Raw genomic sequence first — 14350 nt, forward strand, 5'->3', positions numbered from 1 at the left:
CTACACGTCTGCAGAGAACTGAGTACACATGTGCAGAGGAGGGGGCAGGAGCGTCTCGGCACAGAAATTTGGCCTATATTTGTTGAGGCACCAGCTGACAAGTACATGATCCTCTCGCACTGGAGCAGGGATTCCTCGGCAGCTCTGCGCTCCTACTTACAGCTCTTACCCTAGTCCGAAAACTACCACCCCTGACTGGTACCAAACTCCTCGCTGTAGGTCAGGCTCAGCCTCCTAATAGGTGTCATTTCTCCTCAAATGAAGAATAGCAAAAATAAAATAAATATGATAAATATGTAGATTCTTCCCCTCCCACCCCAGCTAATATATTTTGGCAATTTAAACAGAGGGGAGATGCTCCAGACTTACCTCTGTCATTTCAAAGATGAATACAGTGGCATAACTCTGGAAAAGCTCAGGCTTTAGCTGGCATTACCTCTGGCATCGCCCCCTGCCCATCCTGCTCTTCCCATGCTGGTTTTGGTGATTTTTTATTTGCGTTTGTAGGCTGCAAACTCTCTGGCACAGTGCGTGCGCACTTCTCTATCACTAAGCACCGTGAAACGACAGGCCCGGCTGGGAGCTACGTATGGTGCCACACTACAAGGACGATCCATGCTAGGAGAAGGCGGCAGGGTGTATATAACAAATGCATCAAGAACTAGCATTGCTATAGCATGATCTGCTGGAAATTACCGGTCACACACCTGCTGGCATAACACAGAGCACAGGCTTGCTGGGTGTTTTGGAAGACAGAGCCTGCAAGTGTGTCCTGCAATGGCCCCTGCCACCACCAGCCTTGGGACATTCCCAGGAAAACAGGGTGAGAGGAGAAGCAGAGTCTCCTGTGCAATCGGAGATGCCCTGAAATGAGTGCCCAGATCCCCTGAGGTGGTTTCATATTAAAAAAATTTCATAACCCAAGGGTATGCCCAAAGCAAAGTTATCAAGAGTGTGGCCATGCAATGCACGTGGCCATACTGCACAGCTCCAGCTGCTCCAGGGCTTTTCAGTCCCATGCTCTCAAACCATGTCCGCAGCTGACGGTATCGGACATTTTGGTTGTCTGAAATGGTTTTCATTCCCACCTCTGGGAAGGGCAGCTCCTGCTGCTCAGTAACGGGGCTGCATGAGCTGGGCACTGCTGGGGAGGGACCAGGATGCTTCACCTCCAGGTAAAACCCTTGTAGCCGTTGTGAACCAGCCGAACAGAGACAGCAGCTACTTGACCGCTTTTACTTACGTAAAAAAGCAGTTCCTTTTGTCCTGCAGTTGGCATCAGGAACTTCACATCAGTGATTTTTTTTTAAAAAAGTTGTTTTTTCTCTTACCCAGTTTGAATGGAGCTAGCTCCTGCCCTCCAACCCCACCTTTTTTTTCATTCTCACTTACAGCTTCTGTCTTTTTGTAATTCAGCACTACTGGCTGAGGAGGGGTGGGGGCGCGGGCAGGGAGGCAGGCAAGGTGGCTTGCTGGCATTCATTTCCTTGCAGCAGTTGCATTGTCACTGCCTGTGCTGGTTTGGCTTTGGGTTGCGTATCACACAGTAGGGAAAAGAGACTACCAGCTGTTTGCGTAGCCCTGTGCCACGTTATACCCCTCTCCAGCCCTGCAGGATGTGGAAAGCCCTCGTCCCAGGTGACAGGAACGTCTGGCAGGGCGGCCCCATGCTCCCCAGCACCTCTCAGCCCCATGGCCCGAGCCACGCTCGTGGCAGCAGCATCGTTCTTGGGAATTGAGCTGCATCCCGTGTGGGAGGGTGTTTGTGTGTTTTTTCTTTCTTGGTTTTTGTTTTTTTTTTTTTTTCTTTCCTCCACTGCCGTCACAGGTCGGTCTGCTTTGCCTCTGCCTGTCAATAAGTCGGGGCTGCTGGACAATAAGAATTCCGTTTTGCAGAAGCAGCAGTGAGTTTTGTGACATTTGGGGTTTGGGCTTTTGTTTTTGTTTTTGTTTTAATTCAGTGAGGGGTGGGGGGAAAGCAAAATTTCATCAAGATTTTTCCTGGGGAAAAAAACCTCCAACAAACAAGGAAAAATAAAATAAGTAAATAAAAAAAAATCAAAGAGCAGCAACTCAAAAGCTTGGCCAGTACTCCACACCAGTAGGGAAGCTGGAAATCAGGAGGTGGGTGCTGGCTCAGCCCAGCCTCCCCAGTCACTCGCCTGCTCTGGTGTGGACACCTGCGCTGCACATCGGTGAGGTGGCTCAGCAGAGGCGTTGGGATGCCCGGACACCTCCATCCCCAGCTGCCTGCAGCCAAGGCCAAGCCAGGGAGCTTTGAACTCAATGGAGGAGCGGCTCAGTGGCAGGGAAGACACCTCTCCACCCCTGCCAAGAGCAGAGATTTTGAGGCTCAGCCCTGCTGGCGGCATCCCTGCTGCCCAGCTCTCCGAGGCTGTGCCCCGCGGGTGCCCGGAGGGAAGCCCAGCCAGGGGGACACCTCCCCCGGAGCCGGGGTTGGTCCTGCGCGACTCAGCAGGAGCGTGGTTTCGGGTGCTCGGGCAATGAGGCAGGGGCTGCAGGGAAAAGTGTGCCTTGCAAGCCGGCGGCTGCTGGCAGCCTTGCAGCAGGCACGCATGGCAGCGCAGGGGGGCTGAGCCTGCTCAGGGCTTGTCTGCATCACCCGGCTTTTTCTAAAAACAGAAGACTTACTCAGAAGCAGAATCGAGGTGCCACTTGCCTTCACTCCAGCTCTTTTATATATAGTCCCCATTTCTCCTGATTTTACTTCAGCAGTTACTATATGAATCGCAGCTCAGCAGTGGTGGGGAGGGGGGGAGCAGGGATAACTAGCGCTGCTGGCCAGGTTGGAGCTGGTGGTGGTTTGCTGCTGGATGGGGCCAGTTCCCTCTGCAGGGGCTGTGTCAGAGACCTGCCTTCATCCACCAGATGGTTGTTGGTGTATGTGGGGGGGATGCTAATGTTACCTTACATGAAATCTGTGTCTCTTCTTTTTCCCCAGGGATAGACCATTAGCATTTTCATTAGTGTTTTCCTTCCTGGTTTTTTGTTGTTTTTCTTGTTTGTTGTTGTTTTTCTTCTTTTTTTTTAAAAATTTTTTTAAGCAGCATAGCCAAGCTGCAAAACTAAGCTTTGTTTCCCTGCAATGTAGGATGACGCAGAGCTTTTGCGATATGCGCTTGGATTAGCCTCCAGCCTTTTCAAGGGAGGTGCCGGATGCCACCTCCAAGAACCACGTCAGCTCAAAACCTACACTCAAAGGGAAGGAAAGAGAGCAATGGTGGTTTGACCTTACCTTCAGGCACCTTGACATCGGGGGTGGCAATAGGCTGCTTTCAGTTTGTCTGCAACTCAGAAGGTCCCCAGACCCATCAACCAAATGTCTCGAGGAACCGCAGTGTTCCTGTTACCCTTTCCCCAGCATGCCTCATGGTGATGTAAGTTGGAGCTGCATTTACTTCATAGATTCCCAAACCGATGAATCAAAGCCTCTGCTTATGACAGCAATTCAAAATGCACATAAATAGGAGGCCAGTTTCTTTCTCTCTTGGCATTTTTACAAAGCTATGGCAACATAAGCAGAGATTCATAATGGCCAGAAGAGAGATCACTGGAGCAGCCTGAAGGATTTTCCTAGAAAAGATTCACATAGGCATGAGTCTTTGACCCCTTTGTTATAAGAAAAGATAAACAGAAATGGCTCTTTTTAGACACTGAGGCTGCTCTACTCAGGGAATTTAAAGATGAGGGATGTCTTTCCATATTGGTCACTTTAAAGAAGCGACCTGATTTTTCTTTTTCCAGCAGTACAGCGTAACTTCTGAAAAAGCAGCACGTCTCTGAAGTTTCCTACTTTGATTAATAAAAGCAGTGCACGATCAGCGCACATGCATATGCAAACACACAAATCAGGTCATCTTCATGTTGGAGTCAAAATCAAAACAGACCCAAAAAACCCAAACCCAACACAAACCCTCAAAAAACTCAGAGGTTTGACTTTACCTTCAGTGAAGGTGAGCTTGAGACCGTCAAACAAGAACTTTCAGGCATTTGGGTGCTCAGTTTTTATTAATGCTCTCCTCTGCTTTACTGTCTAGACACCAAACCAAAATGAGGTTACCTGGTGCAGTAGCATCTAATAAGGGACATTTCTTGTCCGCAGAATCTTCCTGTCTAAATCACTGGGGCACGTGGCAGCAGAATGGAAGCATTACTAACTAGATCTCTTCTCTACAGCCACCTTTGAAAAAATGATACAAAGAGAGGGTTGATAACAAAAAGATCAAGGTTTTGATAATTAAAAAAAAGAAAAAAGAAAAAAATGACTCAACAGATGGACAGCATATTTTGAATGGAGTCATATGCCTAGAAGTGCTGGAAATCGCACCAGGGACCCCTTTGCAGTCTTAGGCATCGGACCTGCACCTTCCCTGGGTCCTCAGGGCTGCTGTAACCAGTCCCCCAGGTGCCCGGCCCCAGGCAGCCCCAGAGGGAAGGCCCCGTAACTCCCCTCCTGAGCTCACAGCCTCAGACATCGCCCTGGCCCGGGTGGTGCTGTCCTAGTTGGCAGTGAAGGCAGCATTTCCAGGAGCTGTTCCTGCTGCTGCTCCCGGCTTGTCCGTGCTCACGGGCAGCTGAGAAAGAAAGAATCAGGCACACATGTAGCTGCAGGCAGGCCTGGCGGGATGCTTTTCCAGCCCTGCGTTGGCAATCGAGCTCTCAACACAGCGTACAGAGATGCAGGGTTGGTGGGGAGCTTGTGGGGCCATTTTACAGCCCGGTTCTTTCACATGGGCTGCGAGGTGCCGGATGGTGGAGCGATGGTGGAGTGGCGCCTAGCAGTTGTGCGGTGGCAGTGAGACGTAGGTGTAGGCTCAGGGTTGCCTTAGAAGTTGCTTTTGAATGGACCGAGCAACTTGCTAATGATCACAGGTGAAAACCAGCAGCTAAGCTGTGAATTAAAGCAAGCTCCCTTGCATCCTTTCAGCGCCCTAAGAAGAAGGTTTCTCCACCACACCTTGGAAAGATGGGCCCACGGGGAAGGACAGGATGGCGGTGGTGATGAAAACAGACCTAGCTAAAGTAAAACCAACCAACCCAAAACCCCAACAACCCGTTTTTATAAGCAATTGCATCCATTATCCTAAATAAGAAGGAAATCCCAGAATTCTGGACAAGGATTGGGGTTGACTGGAGAAATTACCCACCATCTCCTCCCAGTGGCAGGTACCTCAATGAGTGCAAAAGGAGGCAAAAAGAGTTGAAGAATGCAACTGCAGCGCATGAAATGTCTCTCTGTCAAGCTAGGAAAGAAGAGCAAAGATAAGGGATGGTTTTGGCACAGGTCTCAGAGTATGGAAAGGCCTCACAGCCCGTGATTCAGAGGTGCTGGTCACTGTGGCTCTGTCTGAAGTGATGGGTGTTCAGCTTGTCAGAAAGTCAACCCTTTATTTATAAACCCACTCATGATTTACAAGACAACCTATTTACAAAGCCTGTTGATGAAAGTGCCTCGCCTTGAACTCTCGTAGGAAGTCTCTTTAATCACAAAAGTTTCAGATTGCTTATTTTCTTTGGGTTGTTTTTTCTTTTTTTTTTTTTTTTTATTTTGCACTTCACGTACAATATTATGCAGACAGAGGAGAAAATTATGAAGGCTACATAGGGAAAAGTTAAGAAATATTGGCACTGGACTTGTCTGTGTGGTGTTTGTGTGCCTGGGTATGTGGTTCCCTCAGCTTCAGGAGACAGAATTGGAAGGGAATGCGAAGTCAAGCAACAAGATGTGATTACATTATATTGGACCCTTTGGCTGTAGCCTGCTGCTTCAGGTCGTAGAGGTACTCTAAGTTGCTGTCCTCATGATTAGTCCTCATCTAGTATGTCCCCTGTATGCTCCAGGCACTTGCTCCTCCACTGCTCTTTGGCTCCTCCTGGACCTCATTCCCCCTACTTTGTCTCCTGCCCTTGTTTCTCTCTGTTGTTGGTCCCAGGCTCCCGCAAGCCCAGTCTCATACTCCCCACCCCCAGTCCCAGCAAGCTGGTGAGGGGATGGGGAGCCATTTCCCTCACTGGTTTCCACTTTTGCTTCCCTGTCCCAATACCACCAGCTCTAAGGCACAATTTCTCCCTCCGTCTTTCATCCCTACTCCAACCCCAAGCCACCTCTGCCCTCCCCTCCAACTCCAGCTCCCCCAGGCAGTGCTGGGGCTCAGGCTGCTGCTGCCCGGCACGGCTGGGGCTTGTGGCGGTGGGACCCCAACAACCCCCAGCCCTGGGGCTGCAACACTAAGTTTCACACAGGGGGGCTCAGGTGCAAACACTGGGGGGCTCACAGGGAGCTGTGAGACTGGAATAAAGCTAGGGGAGATTTTTTTTAGCTGTCCAGCTTTAGCGAGTGCTTGTGAATGAGATGATTTATCTCTTCGGAGGCTTATAACTTGGCAAAATTTGGATGGAGGTTTTTTGCAGGCAAGCGTCACGTTCCTGCCACACAAGCCAAAACCCTGCCACATTTCAAGTCCTTTTTCCAAAGCCTGGGGGCATAAAGAAAAGGTCACCAAATTTCTTGAAGCATGGGGGCGAAAAAAGAGCATATTTTTTTCCAGCTAAATGATCAGCAACCACTTAAAATTTCCAGGCAGAGAAAATATACTGGGGCAGACTCCAACCTGGGATATTTTAGCCCAAACAGCTGTCATTTGACAAAATTACAAGCAACCATAATTAGGAAGCAACAGGCAACTGCTGGATTTGCTGGCGCCCCATTAAAACATGTTTTTACATTTTTCAAAGAATGAAAGCTGCTGTGCAGGTGTATTTGCTACGGTTGGGAAGAAGTAGCACTCTGCTTTTCTTCCCCCCTCACCTCCTTTTTTCTGAATGAAAGTGTTTTACAAACGAAAAATGAGGTTTCCTGAAATGAAGGGCTGCCTTTTATTCTGAGCTGGCTTCCATGAAATGTATTTGAGAGCCTCTCGTCCTTATCTCGTCCTTGCTGCGGGGTGACAAGCGACCGACCTGTCTGGGTCAGCTTGGCTGAGCAAGCAGCTGGGCTGGGCAAAGTCCCATGGACCTTGCGGGGCATCTGAGGAGGTTGTGGGTAGCCCCAGGAAAAGGCTTGCCATGCTCTTCATTGCCTGCCCCCACATTCGGAGTCCAACCCCCGGTATCTCTGCTTCTCCTCCTCAGGGCCAGCGGGTGCCTGGGAGGCAGAGGCTGCAGGAGGGCTGCCTCCCTGTTACACCACGGGGCTGCAGTCCCGGCCAGCGCACCCTCCTGCTGACATCCCGGGGAAAGGCTTGGCTGCCTGGGCAGCGTCACCCACCCCACTTGGGCACCGAAGGGTTCCATTTCCCCGTGCTGGAGCGGGGAAGGTGTCCCTGGACTGCTCACCAGGGATGGCCTGCACTTGCCCTGGGGGCTGCTGGCTGACTCCCTCTCCCTCATGCTTTCTGGCTCCTCTCCATCGCTTTCCTCCAGGTCTTCTCTCTCTCTCTCTTCAGTAATCTCCCTTTGTGTCCTAGTCTCTCTCTTCCCCTTCATTGCTACTGCCTGGAGCACCGCTGGGAAGGGTGGGAAGCAGTAAGGATGTGCAGCAAATCCCGTCCCAGTGGAATGAGAAAGCGCAAGCGCCCACAGGCAAGTTACAGAGAGAGGCAGCATCGGGCACGTGTTGGAGACCGCGGGCCAAGGCCGCTGTGACTTCATCTAGGAAGAGCCGATACACATGAGGGGAGGCTCCGGCATGGGAACGGGAGCTCCCCAGTACGCTTAACTGTACTCAGTCATACAGTGAGCACCAAAACTCAGCCCCACAAAGAAAAAGCAATGAGACTGTGTATGATAAACTGTTACATGCGGTTCTTTGCATAGGTTAGGATAATAGTCTAAATGGCACGCGAGCATAGGAGGGAAAACTTGCAGCTGTTTACTCTCTAACGTTAACCTGCGGACTCACTGCCACAAAGTATTGCTGAGGCAATAGTTCAGCAGAAAAATTAAAAGCCTGGTAAGTCAACTCCTTTCCCCTCGTCCATAGTGCTGATGGGAGAATCACAGCAGTGCAGCAGAGGAAAAACCATCTTGATGCAATCTTATGCAGACATTAAGAAAACTGCAGGGATGCTATAGTGAAATCTTCCACCAGGTAGGCAGGAAGGACAGGCTATGGCCTGTGAAGCTGGAGCATTTATTCCTCCTCACACTCAGGAAGGCATCGTGCTTTTTAGATCAGTCCTGCCCTGAGTTTTCATCCTGTGACGCAAACATAAAAGCAAAAGCGTGTGTTTGTGTCTGTGAGCAGGGGTAAATCTACCAGGGGACAGGTCTGAGGAGACTGAGCCTTTGTTCACTCTCAACTATCTCCCGCCAGCATCACTACCACTGTACATCCTCTTCTTCCCCAGGGTCAAAACGGCACTCTCTTATGTCACATAACACATCTCGTAAAACAGATTCCCTTTTTCCAGAGAGAAAATCTTTGTTATGCTGAAGTTAAGATTGAAATAATATATTGGTGAGAAGTGCAAATTTAAAAAAAAAGACAAGACATTGCCACTGCAAAATCCCCCTCAAGTAACAACCCCCTCCAATAAATCAAATACATAAATTACCCCTTCCCAATAAAAGTCCAAGCAAACAAAACCAAACCAAACTGAAAACAAAAGAAACACAAAACTCACACGGACCGACCAGCCCCAAAACTCTGACAAAAGGACAGCAATTGGGTTTCAGTGGAACATGGTGAATTGAGTAGATGAAATGCAAATAAAACACAGATATGGGAAGTGGGAAAAAACAAAAAAAACCAAGATGAAACCCAGAAGGAAATAAATGCCTGGGGCATCATTCCAAAAAGCCTAACGTTTTGTGGTGTGACAAGTCACTTCAGATGATGCTCCACCAGCCCCGTGTGCCTTTGTTCCCCTCCCCGCTCTCTGCAGCGCGATAGAAGCACAGGAAGGATGTTCGATGGCAGATTGGCCATCAGCCACTTTCAAAGGGGAGTCATTTAGTGAGATTCACTCATACCTGTATAAGCTGAAACAAAAAAAAATGAACAACATTGGTAAAGCAACCAGACTGATCTTGCAAACACACTTCATCTTGGACCCGGCTGATGGGAAAAACACTCTGTTATAGAGAATTATGAATACTGATAACACCTCCCAGCAAGCCTCAAACACTTCCAGATGAGTATTTACCACCACGTAGTCAGTCAGGGCGGACCATATTCTGTACAAGTCTGATTATGACAGCCCTAGTGTTGTATTGGTTTTACTTTTCTTTAAATATAGGCGTGTATGGGGTGGGGAGGGGGGGCTTTTGACTCATCTTTCATTTCTGTAATGAAATGTGACACCAGAGCTGTCATGCTTAGACCAAAATCTGTAAGCTGTTCAACCCAAAGTGGTCAACCTGATAAAAAAGGCTCCCCAGAAAGGCTGAACCATTTTTAACAGTGAACGTTTATCACTTACTATCCTCAGTAAAAGCTAGCTAGTCAGACTTAAGGTTGTAAGAGATAGAGATAACGCACAGTATTTCTTCAGTTATTTGAGTGATACGCTGCTCCCAGAAAAGTTGAGAAAGCTTTTGAAGCCTGGATAATTTTTCATTCATGAGGACTGGGTTTTTTGTTGTTGTTGTTTTGTTTTTGGGGCTTTTTTTTTCTTTCTTTCTTTTTTTTCTTTTAAGCCTGTCCCGCAGATAAAACTTGACACAATTCACACTGGCAGGAAACCTTGGAGGGTGCGGTCTGCTGGGTAGAGCAGAGGCCCAGGGCTTTGCATATCTCACTTCCATCCCTGCCGCTGGCACTGACTCACCGGCTGGCTGGGGGTGAGTCACCTCCCCGCTCCGTATCTCCTGGGGAGACCGTGGCATACCTGGTGGGACAGCTCTGCTATTTAAGCTAGCTAGCGCCAGGCACGTGATTTTGGGACTACCGAAGCCGATGGGTGGTGTCTGTTGGCTTTCACAGGTTCCGGTGTTCATTCCTGCAAAATGCATCAGAAGTCAGAGATCAAAGGCCCAGGGTACTACTAGAAGCTACGCTGGATTTGAAAATTGAGTTTTCAATACGCTCATGGATTGCACACAAGGGTATCGGTTGAGTTAGAGCAATGCTGCCTTCACTAAAGCATCAAAGGCTTGCCATGTGTTAGCCAAGCAGAAGTACCATGACTTTGCCTAAGAAGGACTTCCAGGTTCACATCTCTGCTCTGGCATCAATGCATGTGATCACAGGGGAGGCACTGAGGTTGATCTCATGTCAGCACGGGAGCCTTGGGCGCCTTGTCCCACCTCAAGCAGGGCCGCTCTCGGCCCATCCAGCTCTGGACCGTATGTTCCTTGTCCCTGGTCCCTGCCCTCTTCCTTGCGCCAGCCCTTGTGTTTTGGCAACCATCTGCTCAGCAATCATCTGATGCAACTGATTTTGGCAAAGGTGGAGGGCCGGGCCAGGGTGGCGATGCAGCAGTCTCACACTCCTCGGAGCCGTGTGTTGAAGTGTTGTGTCCAACTTTGCAATGCCTGAGTCCTGCAGCAGAACCCATTCCTAACACCTTAAGGAAAGCAGCTTAACAAGGTGTCTCAAGAGCACATAAGCTGCATGAAGAGGCACCTACGTGAGTTGTTAGGAGAAGTCAGAAGTTCATCTTTAAACATTCCTTAGCCACAACACTTCCGCAGTCTTCAAAACTGAAACGTAGGTCTCTCCCTCCTCTTAGTTCTCACTTTAGGCAATCAAACACCACTTTGCTCCTTCTTTCTGACCAAAGAAATCTTGAATTCCTTCCTGCACAGCTTAAACTATGGGGATGGGGAATCCCTACCCCAGCACAGCCTACAGCAGAGGAGCTATGACATAGCTGTGAAAGGCAAGGGAGGACACAAAACCAGAGACCCTCTTCCTGGGAGGATACTCTACCCAGGGTCTTGTCTTGCAGCATCTATGTGGAGCTCCTGGCTGGAGGAGGGCACAGGAGGAGTTCAGCTCTAGGGCTGCAGTTATGTTTCAGGTGTGAGCAGGATGCCTGTAACTAATCAGCAGCACTCAACTGCAGGCAGGCACCCCCCCCACCCCCGGCCCCGCAAACATGACAGTAGCCAGGAGTGTGCCTACCGTGTTTAGGAGTTGGAGGCACAGGCAAGGAGATGCAGTGTTGCGTTCCTGCTCTTCAGCTGATGGTTTTTGCCTACATCCCATCTTAGGTGCCAAAAACTGCTTGTGAAGCTGGGCATATAAAATTATGGGATCGATGTTGGAAATGTAAATACACGAGTTCTGGCGTGCTATGAAAAGGGTCCCCAAGGACATTCAGGAGGCTGGATTGAAGTATGATAGGATTAACACATTCAGATGGGTCTGTGTAGCAAGTGCTCTTAGGAGAAAAATACACACATACAGAACGTATTGTACTGGCACACAGGGTGCTGAAGGAGCAGAATTCATCGAGGTTCAAAAAGAGATTCAACATTCACATATGCGGGACCCTCAGAAAAATTGTGTATTTTGCTCATGAACTAATCCATGAACCACCTGGGTTTCTAAAGCGGTCACTGATTACATGAGCTAGAAATCAGCTTTCCCCTTTGACACAACACTTAAACAATTGCCCAAAAAGAATAACCTGGGCAATGCTGCTGCACGAGGGTAAATCATGCCTGCGAGAGACATCTTCCTCAGAGATTATACCAGGATTAGGCCAGTTGTGTTGCTGACTTTGGAAGTTTCAAAACATAGACTAGAATTTATCCTTGTGAGACAGAAAATTTTGCTGGGGTTTGTTTTATTCAGTTTTGTAGCATTTTAATTATTAGAGAGAAACATCTCGCCTTCTGCACTGAGGTGTCACCATGTCTTTCTGTCCAGCATCAGTGGGCGGAGATGTCTGAAGAGACAGGGATGGAGGTTGCCTTCCCTGCGCAGGCTGTACCAAAGAGGGTTACGAGTGCCTACCAACATTTTTTACCCCAATGGTTCAGAGCTCTCTGGTCTCCATTTATGTTCAAATCTCTGTCTGCCCATATTTATGTCAGGTTCTAAAAATAAGTAGTACCGTTAACATTTTGAATTTTAATTATCTACTGAATATCTAAAAAGATAAGCTGGAAGGGGAAGGCCCTCTGCAAGCAGAAGTACAATCTAGTTAAATGAGTGAAATTTATCAGAAAAAATGAGTAATAAGCAGTGAGGAAGACTGTCTCATTTTGCTAATTTTACTTTATAAATTATCTGATTTGACATTCTGTGCTAAAAATCTGCTTATGAACCAAGAAAAGCAAGGGACGTACTCCACTTGGTTGAAGCAGAGTCTGCAGCCACAAAAATTTTGCTGCATTAGTACTGCAGCATGAAACCCCCTGCCACCAAAATGAAGACTCTCGTGGTTGTTTCTAGATCACCGTGTGTCTAGAAATAACTAGCTATGCTGGGCTTTGGGTTCAAATCTACACAGAGCCTCCTGCTTATCTGTAGTCACATCACAACTGCATTATTTTCACTGCACAGGTGTCATAACGCACAGAAGTGCTAAGCAAAGTTGTCCTTCCCCCTACCTGCACCCCTAAGCCCATTTCAGGAATGAAGGAAAAGTAATTCTTAATCCTTAACTTGTATTTAATGCATTTTAAATGAGCTATATTGAGACTATCAGCCCATTTTATTTAGGCGCTTTTGCCTGGGACTGGCAATGAACTTTTAATACTGAAGTTATTTCAGAAGAAAGAGGCAAAAGGGTGCCAAAATAGGCTATAAAACTAAGCATGTGTTAATAGCATCTGTTACAAATAAGGCTGGATTCCACTTTCCATTGTCTTACTCCTTTTTCCTCAAGTTGTTTAAATTTTCCAATTCAAAAGGAATTTGGCTTAAGATTTCCCTTACTTGGTCTTGACCTCAAGGAGGGCTGCTTGCAGAAGAATTGTACAAAAATCTATTACAAGCCTTTAAGTAGTGAGGACATGAGAGGAAAGGAACGCAGACGTCTTCTTGGATGTTCAGACTAGAAAAAATAAGGTGCAATAAAGGAGCTCCCCCAGTCCCTCCCATTTGATTGCAAAAATAAACCGTAGGAGATCTGTTAGTGCTGCTACTCCAAAAGCAGCAAGTTTCCCTCGCTGTTCTGTGCAATGATAAATGTCGCAAACTGTGTCATTTAAGTTACTCACCTTACACATTATTTTAAAGGATTTCAAGGGTGCATTGATGACTCTCCAAATGAAAGCCCCCTTGGGCTGTCAAGTAATACTGCAAGAAGTATATAATTTACATGATCAACACCTTGTTCTGAAAGAAATATACCATTTTGGACATCCTCTCTTAATATCTTCATTAAAGACAAGCTTTTAGAGCTCTGAAGCTCAAGCAGCACAAAGAGAAAGGGAGCTGAATCGCACAAATCTCCTCTTTAACCTATGGCAGCACTATATAAAAACAGAACTTAAAAAAGGTGAAGAGAGAAATGGCTATCATGTTCCCTAATGAAACTGTGTTCCCTGTTATTCCCAGTTTTGCCTTTAATTTCGTGCCAAAAAACCCCTAGTAGGTACTGCAAAGTCAGAAAACAAGCTGTCAACCACATGAAGCCAAAATACTCTTATAAGTTACACAGCTTGTGCAAAATTATTTTTGCCTGTAATTAACCATCTAACATTTTTTTATGGCTTCCTTTAACAACATTAAAAGAAACAATGTCATGTGTTAACACTGCAGAATCAGTCTGAACTCTACAAACATCCTAATGTGTGCACACTTAATACTAACATCTAATACAGAAGGACAGGAAAACTGCTAATGAGCACACAGCAGGTGAACTGAGCCACCTCCTTATCAGTATATGGACAGGCTGGAATGTAACTAGGGACAAATGTTCGAGCAAGATTTTTTGGTTGATTGTTTCCCCCCCTCCCCTCGAATTGTAAACTCACCAGATTCTCTCCTAAAAATCTTTAAAACAAATTTACAAGTTACAGTGATTTTTTTTTTTTTTTTTTTTTTGGATAAGGATTGTCACCCAGAACTCCTCCGGGTACACGGCTAGGCCAGAAATGCCAAAAGACTGAAGGACCAAAGTCCTATTTGAAGTCTATCATCACGTTTAACAAATCCCCAAATATTTCAACCTACCTGAAAGCCTGAATATTTGTGTCTTACTAGTTAAATAAGGCATGTGCTGTTGCCTGTTTTGACAATAGTCACAGCCTATTACTAACTCCTGACTGATGCTAAAATTTCAAATCCCATGCAGGAACTACAATTCCTAACAGTCAGAAACAGATTGCAGATGTTGCTATATACCTCAGGGGTCCCTTTTTCTGTCCCGGGATAAGATGTACCTGATCAATCAGATCCAGATCTGAAGTTTGAATCTCAGGCTTCAGC

Source organism: Fulmarus glacialis, unplaced genomic scaffold (genome assembly GCF_000690835.1).
Source record: "Fulmarus glacialis isolate BGI_N327 unplaced genomic scaffold, ASM69083v1 scaffold13385, whole genome shotgun sequence".
Classification (NCBI taxonomy): Eukaryota; Metazoa; Chordata; class Aves; order Procellariiformes; family Procellariidae; genus Fulmarus; species Fulmarus glacialis.